This window comes from Phacochoerus africanus, chromosome 7, assembly GCF_016906955.1.
Source record: "Phacochoerus africanus isolate WHEZ1 chromosome 7, ROS_Pafr_v1, whole genome shotgun sequence".
In the NCBI taxonomy this organism is placed as follows: domain Eukaryota; kingdom Metazoa; phylum Chordata; class Mammalia; order Artiodactyla; family Suidae; genus Phacochoerus; species Phacochoerus africanus.
Window position 1 is genome coordinate 64,766,637 of NC_062550.1, and position 14,431 is coordinate 64,781,067.

Here is a 14,431-nt window from a genome sequence, read left to right on the forward strand (position 1 = left end):
GAAGAAGAAGAGAGAGAGAAGATGGGCTCTCACCGACCTCCCTTCAATTACCAATTACCGGTAGGGACAAGGAACCACCTGCCAAACCGCTCTGAACTTCCTTTTTTGTTTGTTTCAGACAAGGAGTAGGGAGACACCTGTCCTTCAGAAGACCATGACATTGGAACGAGGCAAGCTATCTTCAATTTACCAATAAAACAATCAGCCTCCCGTTTCTAAGCGCCATGTGTCGTTCTGGGTGTTTGCGAGTCTGGGATGTGAGGGCCACGAACACAGCATAGGAACGTCCGAGACCCCTTCTCATGGATGCTTCTAGCAGGCTTCCTCCAGGAACACTTTCCTGGAAAACGTTTTTGCTTTGCTTTTTGATTCGGGGACAGGAACAGCTCTCTCCATGCTGTCTACCTCCTTCCCAATGACATCTTTATGCACAAGCCAGCTGCGAGTCAAAAAGCTCCATTGTTTCTCACCTCCCCTGGATTCCACACCAAGAACGCAGTGCTTTTCATCATTTTCAGACCTTTTCCTGAGAGTCTGAAAATGTGAGGGAAACAAGGAAAGATTGCAAAGGTGAAGCAGGTGCTCAACCCAAGGGAATCCTTAAGATCGCCAAAATAACTGATCCTCTTTGCTAGGGAAGGAAGCTTCGTTCTAGGTTCCTTCTCCCTCAAACCCACTCATCCCCATTTTCCGTTTCTGATTCACTGCCCAAGTCTCTCCCTGCCTAGGTCCCCCACCACTCTCGAACAAAACCTGAGCGTACTTCATGAACGAGGCAGCATGCCATATCTTAAAAAGCAAGCAGGAATTTGGAGTCCTTCAGACATCAGCTTCTAGCCTCTCTGTTTTTTGTTCACGCTGCATTTTTAGCAAGCTCCTTCGACTCTCAGAGCCTCAGGTTCCTCATCCATAAAGTGAGGATATTAATAATAATAATATCTACCCTAGAAGACAAAGAGTATTGAGGTAGCATACAGAAAAACCCTGCAGAGAGCGCCTTCAGCACTTCCTAATTATGACGACAGGGAAGAACCACAGACATAACATTGTTAAGAAATTAAAGGCTCCTAAATGAAAACTGTTCAGACTGCTTTCCCAAAATATCAGACAACAATATTCTCTGACAATGCGTCTTACAAGTTTTAAAAAGAAAGGGAAAACAGTCACTCTGTCTATTTTTTTTTTTTTTTAAAGAGCATCTTCTGGTGTCTTTGTTTCCTGGGGCAATACTTGCTCCCTCACGACACACTGCTAACTTCTCCCTCCCGTTTCTCACAAACTTGGGAAGAGTTCCTGGCTTAAAAGACACATTTACAATGGACACGAGGAAATCAGCATTTAAAAAGCAACCTGCCCGGGAGGTTGTTAACATGGGGAGCAAAAGTATATTTGGGTTGCACCCGGCACTTCCATCTGTCTTCGCGCCCGCGAACCCGGTGAAGGGAACACAGGGCGCGGGCGCAGCCAAGTCCGTGCCCCCGACACTCCGCCAGTGATGAAAATCTCCTCTGGGACGCCTCCATGGTGGCACGGAGCCCATCCCCAAGCATCCCTGGGAAACTCTGACAAGCCGCATAGCCTGGCAGGAAGGGATCTGAGGAACACTCCTTCAGAGCTAGAATCATCCTACCTCCAGGGCTTGTCAGTGTTCTTCCCTTGAATGATTTTAACTTCTTACACACTACGTCACACAACTAACTCCAACTGAGCCAGCAGGTGGCCGAAACAAAGTCAACTGCACCAAAGAGACTGCCCTTAAACTTGATTCTCCAGTAGTGCATGTTTAAATCTAGTTCAAAACTTCATACGCTGTTGACTGTCGCTTTGAACTGAGAGACTTCCAAGCCTGACTTTGGCATCCACCAAGTGAAACAAGAAATTTCAGCTTTCTGTCCTCAAATTGCTCACTCTGGTCTCCATTTCCTCTCGAGATACAAATGCACTTCGCTTAATTTGGACAAGTCTTTTTGTAAAGAAATTCTTCTCCGCTTTCTGTTTTCTTTCTCTAACTTTTGTCTCCGCGCCGTGCCCCTCGGGCAGACGTGAGGGGTTCTGGGCACAGGCTGTGGCTGTGGTCCGCATGGCAACCGCACCCCTGAGAGGAGCAGCGGCTGGGGGGGGGGTCCCACACCCAAGGCTCCCTCTCTGCTCGCTAGAGGAGGCTTTCTCATGGGAAAGGCGCCTCGCGCCCCACACAGCGTCTCCCCAGCGGGTCCACCAAGGCACTTCCGGAGATGCCAGTTCGTGGCTGGGCCGTGGCCTGCAGTTCGGGTACCAGTGGGGCCAACGTTCGCCTTTGTGGGCAACGGGGAAACGCTTGCGCAGCCTCAGGGACACCCGCCCGCCTCACCTGGGCACTTTCCTGGAGGCGCGCAGAGCCCCCTTCCCGTCGCCGGGCCGCCGCCGCCGCCGCCGCCGCCATCCCTCGTGCGCGCGCCCGCGAACCCGGTGAAGGGAACCCAGGGCGCGGGCGCAGCCAAGTCGGTGCCCCCGACACGCCGCGTGAAGGAGCACGACGAGGCAACCCCCGCCTCCACCCCCCAGGGTCACCCTTCCCCTCTCCACCCCCAGAGCGCGGCTCGCGGGGCCCCGCACCGTGAGGGGGATCCCCAGGCGCTCGCAGGAGCGGGAAAGGGCGCCAGCGGGCCGGCGCCTGAGGCAGGGCCCTCGAGCCCGGCAGGGGAAACCGCCCTGGGACGGGCAAGGCGCGCTCCCGCCCCGAGCGCGGCGCGGGGCGGCGCGCGAAGCCCCCTCCCCCGCCCGGGCCGCGGGGCGGGCCTCCGGCGAGCCGCGCGCCCAGGCGGCCAGGCCCGAGGCTTGCCCCTTGGAGGGCCGAGGCCGCTGGGCCCGTGGGGCACCGGCGGGAGAAGCAGGGCGGCACACGTTGCGCACCCCCGCCTGCCACACACCACCGCCCGGCCGGCGGCAGAGGCGCGAGCCCCGGGGCGGAACCCGAAGGGACGACCCTCTCGCCAGCCGTGTCCGTGCCTCTTCTGGCGCCTCTTAGGCCCCGCCCGGGGGAGCCGGGCCTCCCCACGTCCGACTGCAACCCGCAAGTTTTTCTGCGTTTTGTTCTTCCTCAAGACGTATTACTTTTTGAAACTGCTTTATTGGGGAAGAGTGATTTACAGTGTCGCCCTAGCTTCGCGGGTTTACAGCAAAGTGACTCATACATCTACGTGGTCTTAGGACCTGTTGTCAGTGGTGCTCCCAAGCTCTGACCAGGAGACCCTCGTGTGTTCTGCTCGCTGAAAATGGCAGAAAGCACCAAGTGCCCCCTAAGCCGGCTTGCAAGAAAATGGCCTGAGGTATCTACCCTCCTTTGCAGCCCTCCTACCCCCAACCGCACTCAGAGCAGCTCCAGTCCAACTGGTCTGTGACAGAAAAAGAGGCTCCCAAAGGGGCAGAAGGGGACTCCTGTTGCAGCCCCTCCTCCAGCTTCAGAAAGGCAAGGTAACAGAATTTGGCAGAAGGACCATCAGTTGGTGGACAAAATCTGTGCTTTCTTATCAAAGGAAGTCCAAAACTCCTTGTGTCTGGCAGGAATCTCTCTCAAATGTTGTGGGTCACAATTTGTATCTTTTCTTGCCCCCAGAACATTTTAGTTCCAGAGGCAAGGACCCCAACGAAAATTCGCTGATGCGGAAAAGGGGAAAGGGAACATGCACATAACAGAGAGGTCCAATATGCGTGGATTTAATGGCTCCGTGTTATGAGAAGGCTTTAACGCCTCCGTCTTCCCGTGCGGCTGCCAGGACGACTGCGTATGAGCTCCGTATGCCGTCCCCGCATCTTCACGGCTCACTCAGATATGAACTCTCTGGAAGACACTGACCAGGGAGGCTCCAGTCAATGCCAGCTGCTCAGCCGATGCCTGGGAGTAAAGCTAAGTATTATGATGGGCCCAGACCTATACCAAGCTCGGTGGCCTGGGGTTTGGGCACCTACGTACGATGGGGAGCTTTAATGGGATGCCACATCTTGAAGTACTTTCCCCGGAGACAAGGATGTGGGCAGGCTGCCCCCCAAATCAACATGTCCTATGGTTTCAGCACTGACAATCCCCCACGCTTTCATTTGTTGTTGTTGTTGCCGTTCTCTCTTGTATTATTTTGTTCCACTTTGGACGGAGCCAGGATTCTAAACCCTTCTCCTCATGCGCCCTTCTTTCCTGGAACTTGTTTAACTCAAAATGTTCTGTCTTTCAGATCCTATCTACAAGTTCCCTATGAGCAAGGATGCAATTCATCTGCTTCTGGGAACTTGAGTGTGCTTGAAATTACAGGAGGTCTCCTACTTCCTGATTGGGAGCTTTGGATTTTAAGTTCTTCGTTCGGTAAAGTATATTTCTGCAGACCATGGACTCCTCTTGACGGATAACATTGGTGGTAGGGTGAACTGGGAAGCCAAATAACCCTTCATTTGTCAGAAGAGGGTAAAAAAAATAATCCATTCCTGAGTTGGCAACAACTATCATAGATAACAACAACGCTAGCACCTGACATCCTATGTGGTGACTCTAAGAGTAGAGGCCAACCTCCGGAAATAGATGCGTTGTCCTTAGGGAGTTCTCCCCTTTGAGTTTCTCCCAAGTGGTGTTGCTTTGAAAAGGACAAGAGAGTAACGAGGGGAGATTGGCTTGTCTGTTGCGGTACAGCAACTACCCCCACATTTAGCAGCTTGAGCCATCAGCATCCATTGGTTCATGATTTCGGTGGGGTCCCTGTCCAGGAGTGGATTGGATGGGTGACTGTGGCTCAGGGTTTGCAGGAGGTGGCAGTCAAGCCGTCCTCTAGGGCTGTCCTCTCAGGTTCCGCCAGAGGAAGACCTGCTTCCACACTCCCTCACGGTGGCTCGTGGTCCTCAGTTCCTCACCACGTGGACCTCTTCATAGGCCCGATGCCCTCACAGCACACCCGCGAGCTTCCGGCTCACAGGGCCGGCTGCCCCCCGGAGCAAGCCATGCTGGGACAGAGTGAGAGAGCAAAGCAGAAATGGAAGTCACCCTCTTTCCGTAACCGTGTGTCACAAAGCACATCCCAGTACTTTTGGGCCTGTGGTAACCATAGAAGCCAGTCCAGGTTCCCTCACTTGACAGGAGGAGTGTGCAGTAGTTTGGGGGCATATCTGTAAAACCAGGGCAGGAGACTTTTGAGTTCCTTCCCGTGGAATCACCCTGTGGGTCTGTGATAAAAGTCGTTAGTCACATTATCGGCATCCAAGATTACTTTTTCAAAAGTGAAGCTGTAGCCACAGTGAACCTTAGGAAAGATTCAGAAAAGTCCCTTGAGCACCCACATTCCTGGACGTGGACCTTGTCCCTCCCCTTGGTATGGCCCTCACGACCCAGACAGCCCGCCTTAGCAGCCGGCGAAAGCTTAAGGTTTCCCCTTTAAGAGTCATAACAAGACTCGGAGCAGCACAGCTCACTTCTGTCGGGGAAAGATGGAATCTCCTCAAAGGAAAAGTGAAGAACACGGGATCTTGGGGACCCTGGGGAGAGGAGATGACATGGAGGGGGAAGATGGAATGTAGTTCTTGTCGGGGAACATACTGACAAAGCCCTAAGACTGCTAATCAAATTCCAGTTAAAATCTCTGTACATGCCGGCGTTCCCGTCGTGGCTCTGCAGTTAACGAATCTGACTAACGTTCATGAGGGCGCGGGTTCGACCCCGGCCTTGCTCAGTGGGTTGAGAATCCAGCGTTGCTGTGGCTGTGGTGTAGGCCGGCAGCTACAGTTCCCGTTTGACCCCTAGCCTGGGACCCTCCATAGGCCTCGGGTGTGGACCTAAAAAAAAAAAAAAAACCAAAAAAACCAAAAAAAACCCAACAACTCCGTGTACCTCCCATGTATGAGACTGTCCCTGAGAAAGGCCTCCTTTCTAAAATATTCTACCTTTAACCGATGCTGCCTCTAAGAAGAGCTCATGAGGCATGTGCCTTTTCTTTACGGTCTCAGTCAGGATTCTTGTGACGGAATTTGGGAGAAAACCCACTTCCAACGGGCTTTCCACACATTTGAGAAGCACTGCTAGTTTCTGTGAGTTGATAGGTTCAGGCCATAGGCGCAAAAGCTCTGAACCTGACTGGAGGCTGCCAAGATAGAAGAGTGTGGTAAAGGAGGATATTTTTCTGAGAAGAACGTTCCTGCCTCTTTATTTTCCTTTACTTTTTATTTTAGTAGTAGTGGTTGTTGTCGTCGGTCCCCCACTTGCGCTGTCCTTTTCCTGAGAGCTGAGCGCTCCCATAACACCTCTGCTTGTCACTTTTCCCTTCCATAATCCCTGTGCAGAATGTGGTCCTCCTCAGATGCACTTGCTCCTTGTGAGCACTGCAGGTAATCTAACTTTCAAACATCCTTTCCCTGTTGTGTCATCGGAATTCTTAGTCCCTCCATCCTGGCCTGGGTTCCTCCTTGTTCCGTAGCCTCACCCAGTCCTGATGAGCCCAGTTTTTTTCCATCCCTTAGGGAAACTCCCATGTGCATCTCACTTGGTAATTCAGACGTGGCAACCGGCTCCACATTTTTAGCTGAACTATGGACTCACCGGCTACAGCCGTAATTTTCTTACGATCAAAGGTATTCAAAGCTGCAAAAATACACAGAGGAAGACGTTTATTTTTGGCCTGGAAGCTTCAGAAATACTTGAAGAGCAAGGGTTTCCGGTCACAAAAGAAATTCCCTGGGCCTAGGGACAGAGAAGAATGCCTCAGGGGAAAGCGATGGAGAGAAATGCACTTTAGGCTCTGTTAAGCTCCCACTACACCTGGCCCACACCCCAAACCGATAGGACTTTGAGGTTTGCCAGAGGAAATATCAGTCTGTCCAAGAAGCTTGGAAAAATGACGCCAAGGCTGTCTGTGGGTGGCCTTCAGCTGAAACCCTGTGCAGGAACCTGCTTGCCCAGCCAGAAGCCGTACAGTGGATGGGAAATGACTGAACAAAGACGATCGGACAAACGGTCCCTCTCTGCCCCCGTTGGCACAGTCTTTTCCCAGGTGAACGAGAGAGGTTTGAACTGGCCTGGAAAATGGCCGAAGCAGAGAGACTGGACAGAGGCACACCATGGGATGGTGACAGGTTGCCTGACAAGCAGAACCAGCTAGAGCCTCAAGAGTCATCATCGGTGCCGTTGTGGGGCCAACCACTAGAGACCCGTGGGGAGATAAAGACAGAGCAGCAGGTGACTCATAACCGGGCACACCCACCCGCCCTGGTGTCTTCACGGACATTACCTGCCACGTGAGGAGGAAGGACCCTGTGTAAATGCCTAAGTGTAGGTAGCCTCAGTTGACTAGAATTCAGCAGAGTCAGAGCGAGAGATAGAGATTCAGGTGAAAGACGTTCAAGATTCAGAAGAAGATAGACGTTTCCCAGATGTGCGGAACACAGGAGTGATAGCCACAGCACACAAGCAAAGCAGACACCAGGGGAACTACGCAGTAACCAACGTGAAAATGAATAAGGGTGACTACAGAACAGGCACTCTGGCTGCTGTGAGAGACGGTCAGCGTGCTTCCCAGTGGCATCTGGCTTCTTGATCATCTTCTCAAGCCGACAGCTCCATGTCCGGGCATGTACTGGACCAGGCAAGACAAGGCTGAAGGCCCAAGGGTGAAAGTCAGGCTGGTGTCTGGGTGTATGCTGCTTTACTGCCTAGTCATCGTGAAAATTACGAAGCTCTGAGGTGGACGGTGGCCCTGGGGTCATCTGAGGCGTGCATGGCATCAGTCCCCAGCGGCCTTTAACCGCAGCCTGCCTGGTGAACCGCGGGATCCGGAGAGGGCGGTTCCCCTCTTCCAGGACTTCAGAACCTCACTGATTCAGACTCGGCACCCCTAGCCGCCAACACACTGGAGCGGCCTTCGGGGAGGGGCTCCGACCCTTGCAGCGCCACTGTCGTGGCTAATGGTGCTGACCCCTCCACGAGGCCTTCTGACTGTCTGCCCTGTCTGTTCTTACAGCAGGTTAGCCCGCTGTGATTGATCCAGACACCTCGCTTTTTCGAGCACAGCGTGCTACCTGCCTCCCTTATGAAAGGCACTCAGGATTGCCAAAGAGCGGGGAGGGAGAAAACGAGGGAGGGTGAACACTCAGCCATGATCAAAAGGGGGGATGGGTACGGTGGGCTGGAGGGAACGGGACCTCGCGTCACGTTTGTGCCCCTCGCGGCAGGATGAATTACTTTAGCAAGTTTAAGGATGTCCTCAGCCTGTGCAGCTCCTTCACGTTGGCTTATTCTCCTTGTTTCCCTAAAATTCCTAGACTCTCAGTCACAGGTGTGAAAGTCATAACACCGTGGGTACACTGGTGCTGCAGAACCCAGGGAAGGGCAGGGACAGGCCCCTGGCTTGTGAATACGGTGGTCAGTGGGGAGGAGGAGGAGGCCCTGGCAGGTAGAAAAGGACGGAAACATTCTTTTCCACAAGCAAAGGACGAAGCAGAAATGCTTTGCAGACATGCGGTCCAGGAGGAAACCTGCTGGACGCAAGAGTGACACGGGGGCTTGGAAGCTCCTATGCCACGATCCTGGCCCTCGAATGTCAGCCTCCCAAACACCCAGAAGGACACGGGGCACTTAGAAACTGGATGCAGATGATTTTATTGGTAATCGAAGCTCAACCGTCACATTCCAATGTCACGGCTCTCCGAAGGACGGGTGTTTTCACGCTCATTTTCTGGAACACAGAAAAGCAAGGTCATAGAGGTGTGGCAGGTGGTTTCTAACGCCGGCCACTCACTAAAGGGAAGGGGGCGAGAGCCCGACATTTGTCCTTCTCTTCTTCCTCCTCCTCCTCTTCCCTGCCTAGTTCCTTTTCGTTCCTGGCTTGAAGGTACCCAGCAGATAATGGGCTCTGCATTGTTGTTGGCCAGATCCTTCTTAGGCTGCATCTGTCTGAATTGCTGTCTATAATGTGCATACGTGTGTGAACAAAACAGTTCCTGCCGTATATTCCAGAAGAGCCGAGCAATGAATCCAGCCTGGTAGGGGTGGTGTGTAAAGGAACCACGGCACAGCCAGGTAATGGATGGTGTGCCGTGCTAAAACAAAACCGCAACAACAAAAACAAGGGTCCCGACAGCTCCACCGAGGTCTATGAGCTTGCCTGGGAGAGTTCTAAGAAATGCGTTATTTGAAATTAGCAGTGGAGACCTATGCTCTCCTGTGTGGCTAAAGAAGCGTATGTATGCACTTAAATAGGTAGAAATGTTTCCAGGAAGGTGTCCCACAGAGTGAACCGGAGTACCCTTTCGGGAAGGAAGTGGGGAGGGAGGATGTGCTATGCCTCTGAGAGGTGGCCTCTTGCCTTTCTCCTTACTAGTTTTAACTTGAGCACATGCTGGAAAGGTTTTTAAACTAGGTAGCATCCAGCCGTATGTATTTGCAGTATTGCTTCGCAGTGACAGTGGACCGGAGAGGCCTGGTCAGGTGAAACTTGAGACAGAAAGACAGTGTGCCTGAGGACGAGGGGACGAGAGGTCCAAGGCAGAGCACAGCTCTCCTTGCTCGTTCCCAGCGCACTTGAGTAAGACAGGTCATGACTGGGGAAAGGCACTTTTTGTCTGCTTCTGAGCGTGGAGAATCACCTCGGATAGGATGTGAAACCTGCCAAGGCTTGCTACTCTATGCCGGGATGTCTGACTGGAAATCCTGAAAACTCGGGCCTGGGGCTAGGCAGTGTCAGCATGGTTCCCGTTGGTTCAGGGACACCCAAAAGGTTGAGGCGCTTCCTGCGGGCTTAGCAGGTAAAAGACCCAGCAATGTCCATGGGGTGGCTGTGGTGACCGCTGCCAGGGCAGGTTCAAAGCCTGGACAGGGAACGTCGGCATGCCATGGGCATGACCGAAACAAGAAAAACACTGAAGAGTTCTGCACCTGCAGGGCTTCGGGCCAGGAGAGGAAAGGGAACTGGATCATACCTATCCTTGAATTCGGGGTCACTGGGGTGGCGGGCTTGGTGGAGGTCTTGGTGTGCTGGGACCTGGGGGTGGTGGGGGTGGCCCGGGCGGAGGTCTGGCACCAGGTGGGGGGGGTCCGGGTGGCGGTGGTCCTGGTGGGGGCGGTCCGGGCGGGGGTCTGGCACCAGGTGGGGGGGGTCCGGGTGGCGGCGGTCCGGGTGGGGGTGGGGGTGGCGGGGGTCTGGCACCAGGTGGGGGCGGGTCCGGATGGCGGCGGTCCGGGTGGGGGTGGGGGTGGCGGGGGTCTGGCACCCGGTGGGGGTGGTCCGGGTGGCGGCGGTCCGGGTGGGGGTGGGGGTGGCGGGGATCTGGCACCAGGTGGGGCTGGTCCGGGTGGCGGCGGTCTGGGTGGGGGCGGTCCGGGTGGGGGTGGGGTGGCGGGGTCTGGCACCCGGTGGGGCGGGTCCGGGTGGGGGCGGTCCGGGTGGGGGTGGGGTGGCGGGGGTCTGGCACCCAGGTGGGGGTGGTCCGGGTGGCGCGGTCTGGGTGGGGCGGTCCGGGTGGGGGTGGGGGTGGCGGGGGTCTGGCACCCGGTGGGGCGGGTCCGGATGGGGGCGGTCCGGGTGGGGGTGGGGGTGGCGGGGGTCTGGCACCAGGTGGGGGTGGTCCGGGTGGCGGCGGTCTGGGTGGGGGCGGTCCGGGTAGGGGGTGGGGGTGGCGGGGGTCTGGCACCCGGTGGGGCGGGTCCGGGTGGCGGCGGTCCGGGTGGGGGTGGGGGTGGCGGGGGTCTGGCACCAGGTGGGGGTGGTCCGGGTGGCGGTGGTCCGGGTGGTGGAGGTCCGGGCGGGGGTCTGGCACCCGGTGGGGCTGGTCTCTGCTCCGGTCCGTCACCTGGTGGTCGTGCTCTCTTCTGATGTCCCTCACCTTGGCTTTCCTCAGGAGGAGGGGGTCTGGGCGGTCCTCCTCCAGGAGGTGGTCTCAGAAACGTCTCAGCGGAGTTTGAGTTTGCATCCTCTAAATCTGTAGAGACCGACACGGGAATAGGGCACATTGTAGGTGGTAGACGCCCCCTCACATTTTGAACCCTGAACACCTTGTCAGCTAGTCCATTTCTGCTGAGCCTGCCTCTCTTCTACCAACAACCTTCCTCCCCACTGCCTCCATCCTCTGCAGAGACTACTTTAGTGAGTCTTAGTAGAGCCTTGCTCTGGCAAAGAGCGTGTCCCTTAAATTGGGCAAGAGAGATGTTGGAGGCCTCAGAATTCCCAGGGGAGGTCTCCAAGGACAGAAGAAAAGCTAACGCAGTGAAACATTGGCAGTTACATGTTGAGTCACGGACATAGCCTGCCAACTGTGATTCCAACCCTGGTCACTTGAGTGCCTGTGTGGAAGCCTCATACTCCAAGCCGAGGTGGATCAAATACTGAGAGAGAGAACGAAAGACAACGTGACGGCCCACACAGGATTCGCTGAATAACCGTGGCCAATTTTCATTGGCACAAGGACACAGTTGAATGGAGAGGCAGAGAGAAAAGCCACCCAGACCCCAGTTCTTTGCATTTTTCCATAAACCATATACGTATACCGAGGGGCATTGGGGCCAACGGGAACACTGGAAGGGTTGGTGCTCAGTAGACTGGAGGAGGCAGAATTTGAGCTGCTTCCCTCTGCTCTCCTCCCTCAGCTGTCATTTCTGGCCTGAGGGAACAGGCCGCATACTCTGTGGCATCCAAGCCACACATCTCTGTTATGCACGTTAGGGCCCTGCTCGTGGGTCCCTGAATCGTGGCTGGTGAAGAATGGCCTATATCCTCTGGGATACTAACATTCATCCAGTCGTGACAAGACAGTGAAAACGACAAGACTCTCTAGAACAGAGCAGTTGCTAAAGATACAAAAAGAAAGGAAGTTGGTGGAGGATTTGAGGTGACCTATCCGGTAGGAGGCTGGGAAATCCTGCACTGTTGCCTTCAAGGAGGAAAAGCACAAGATAAAGCGCAAAATGCATTCCAGATACCTTGGAAGATGCCCCAAGTACCTCGTCCACACAACCTGTGATGCCGTTGCAAAGGGAGGACGACGTGAAGGGGTGACGGGGTGGTTCTTATACTGAGGGTCCACCACAGAGTCCAAAGAGAGGAGGCCCTGGGTTTTCGTTTGGGTTTGGTTTTCCTGTCCCCCTGGTTTCCGGTCTACCCTCATGCTGGTTCAGGCAAAGTGCTGGGTGTTTCTGTGTCTTATTTTCCTGTCCTTCTGCTCTCCCTCCACATGAGACACTTCACCTACATTAACATGGCCTCACCCAGGTGGGGTGACCGGGAATCAACACGCAGGTACCACCTTCCACAGCACCTTCCACAGAACGGGGCGTGTGAATGGGAGCAAAACGCAACCCCTGGGCCCTGGGATCTCTGTGTCTCTATGGAGAGTGAGCTAGAGAGATTGAGGGTCCTGATCCCTGTCGCTTCAGTAAAAAGCCTGACCCGGGCGTCCCCTCCTGCATGTGTGCGACCCCCTCTCGCGAGGCCACCTTCTCCCCCTGCCTGCTTTGATGACTGTAATGCCTTCCCGAGGACACTTCTCTGTACTGGTCGGGCCTCCCTGCAGTGCATCCCTCACAGTCGAGTCAGTGAGACGTGTGCAGAAATGCCAGGCTTCCCTTGTCAGTCTGTGGTTCAAGACTCTGTACGGGGTTCCAGGTACACTTTATGCAGCGTCAGCGAGGGCGTGAGGGGCCTTATCCTTGCCTTAAGCACCTGCAGCCCAGGCTTTCCACCTCCCCCGCCCCCTTCTCCACCAGCACCCTCACTCCCGTGGCATCTAACGAACCCCACGCAGAGTCTCAGCAACGCCCCCCGCCCCCCTTCTTGGTGCTTACCAAAAAACGGGCTCCGGGCTGAGCTCAGGGCCAGCAAGGCCACTGAGAGCAGGATCAGCAGCATCTTGGAGGAAGCGCTGCAGTTGTTCTCAGCTCCGTCCTGGGAGGATCCAGGCAGCTTCCTTTATAAAGACCAGCAGGACAATGGTATCTTTGAGCTCCATGCTGGGCGGGCCTCATCACTGGATGGAAAGGTTAGAGCTGAGCTTTAGCCCAGCAGGATGGAGGGGGTAAGAGGGTGTCAGCATGTGACTTGAGCCCGAGTTGTGAAGGAACAGTGTCCAAGCCATCGGCGCAGACGTCAAAGTTGTTCTGTCACCCTTTGACTGCCGTCTGTTCCCTGAGACTGTTGCTCTGTCCTTCGTGGAGCTGTTGGTGTGTGGGCTGTGCATGTGTCTGTGTGTCTGTGTGTTGGCCGTGATCCTGTAGCCCAGACGACGCTGGTCAATATCTCTGGCCATGATCGTGGCCCAGGCCCCATCACTCATGGCCTGTCTGTCCATACGCATATGCTAGGTAGCAAAACGTCTTGCTGATGCACACATCATCTCTGTCTGTCTTTGAAACGTATGTGGAAAAGCGCTGTCGTGCACACACGGGTGGCGGAAGGCTGAGCCTCACTCAGCCTGCCCGGGCCCCCAGACGTCGTCCGGGAGGCTCTCCCTGCACTTGGTGGTGTGGAACAAAGGTGACCCGATACCTTTCCTTCGTATAAACAGCCTTCGGTGTGCTGGTACTTACCGAAGGCAAAGGTAGACACAGAACACTCCGGGGAACTTCTGGGACAGCACCAAATGCATACACAGTTCCTTGAAGGGATCATGTCATTGCATGTGTACAAGACTTTGTGCCGCTTCTTTTGTAAGAGTCCATGTCCCTCCTTCCTGCTAAGCAGTGTTTTCAACTCTGGTTCCCCACTGACTGTTCAGCCATCCTGCTGGACAAACGGCTATTCCCTTCAAAACCTCCATGGCATCGTCTTGCCCTTCTCTTCTTCCGTCAGTTTCCTTGTTAGCAACTGTATTCACCAATCGTTGTTCATCACGGGGAATTTTCTCTGCAAAGTTCTGCCACTCGTTTCTCCCCATCCCCTATCTCAAACTTATTTGCTGATGTTATATCTCCTTCATCAGTCCTCCCGGTTTTAAGTCTCATAGCTAAGTTTTTTTCTTTTTTGCTATGCTTTTGGGAAGAGTTTTTAAATAGAGCATCCAAATTAGGTCGAGTGTTTACTAGGTTTGTTGACATTTCATTCTAAAATTTGGCAACTAGGTAAGTTTTCCTCCAGAAATTTTCTTCTGTGTTCTTGCTTTTGACGGCCGCACCTGAGGCATATGGAAGTTCCGAGGCTAGGGGTCGAATTGGAGCTGCAGCTGCTGGCCTGCTCCACAGCCACAGCAACACCAGGCCTGGCCTGCATCTGCAACCTTTCCCGCAGCCTGCGACAGGGCCAGATCCTTAGCCCACTGAGAGAGGCCAGGGATCGAACCCACATCCTCAAGGACACTGTGTGGGTTTCTCAACTCAATGAGCCACCGCGGGAATGCCCCCTTAATTCTCTTCCTTACCTGCCTGCCTCTTCTCCATTGCTGGCTATTCGCCTCTTCCCAGTATTTTCCTCCTCAGCTTTTTTCCTTGGACCCTTGGGAC

At 54.6% G+C, this 14,431-nt stretch overlaps 1 pseudogene; it reads right to left on the minus strand.

The window, feature by feature from the left end:
• Window positions 1-8,586: 8,586 nt before the first annotated feature.
• Window positions 8,587-14,116, minus strand: LOC125131217 (basic proline-rich protein-like; annotated as a pseudogene).
• Between the last annotated feature and the right edge of the window lie 315 nt (window positions 14,117-14,431).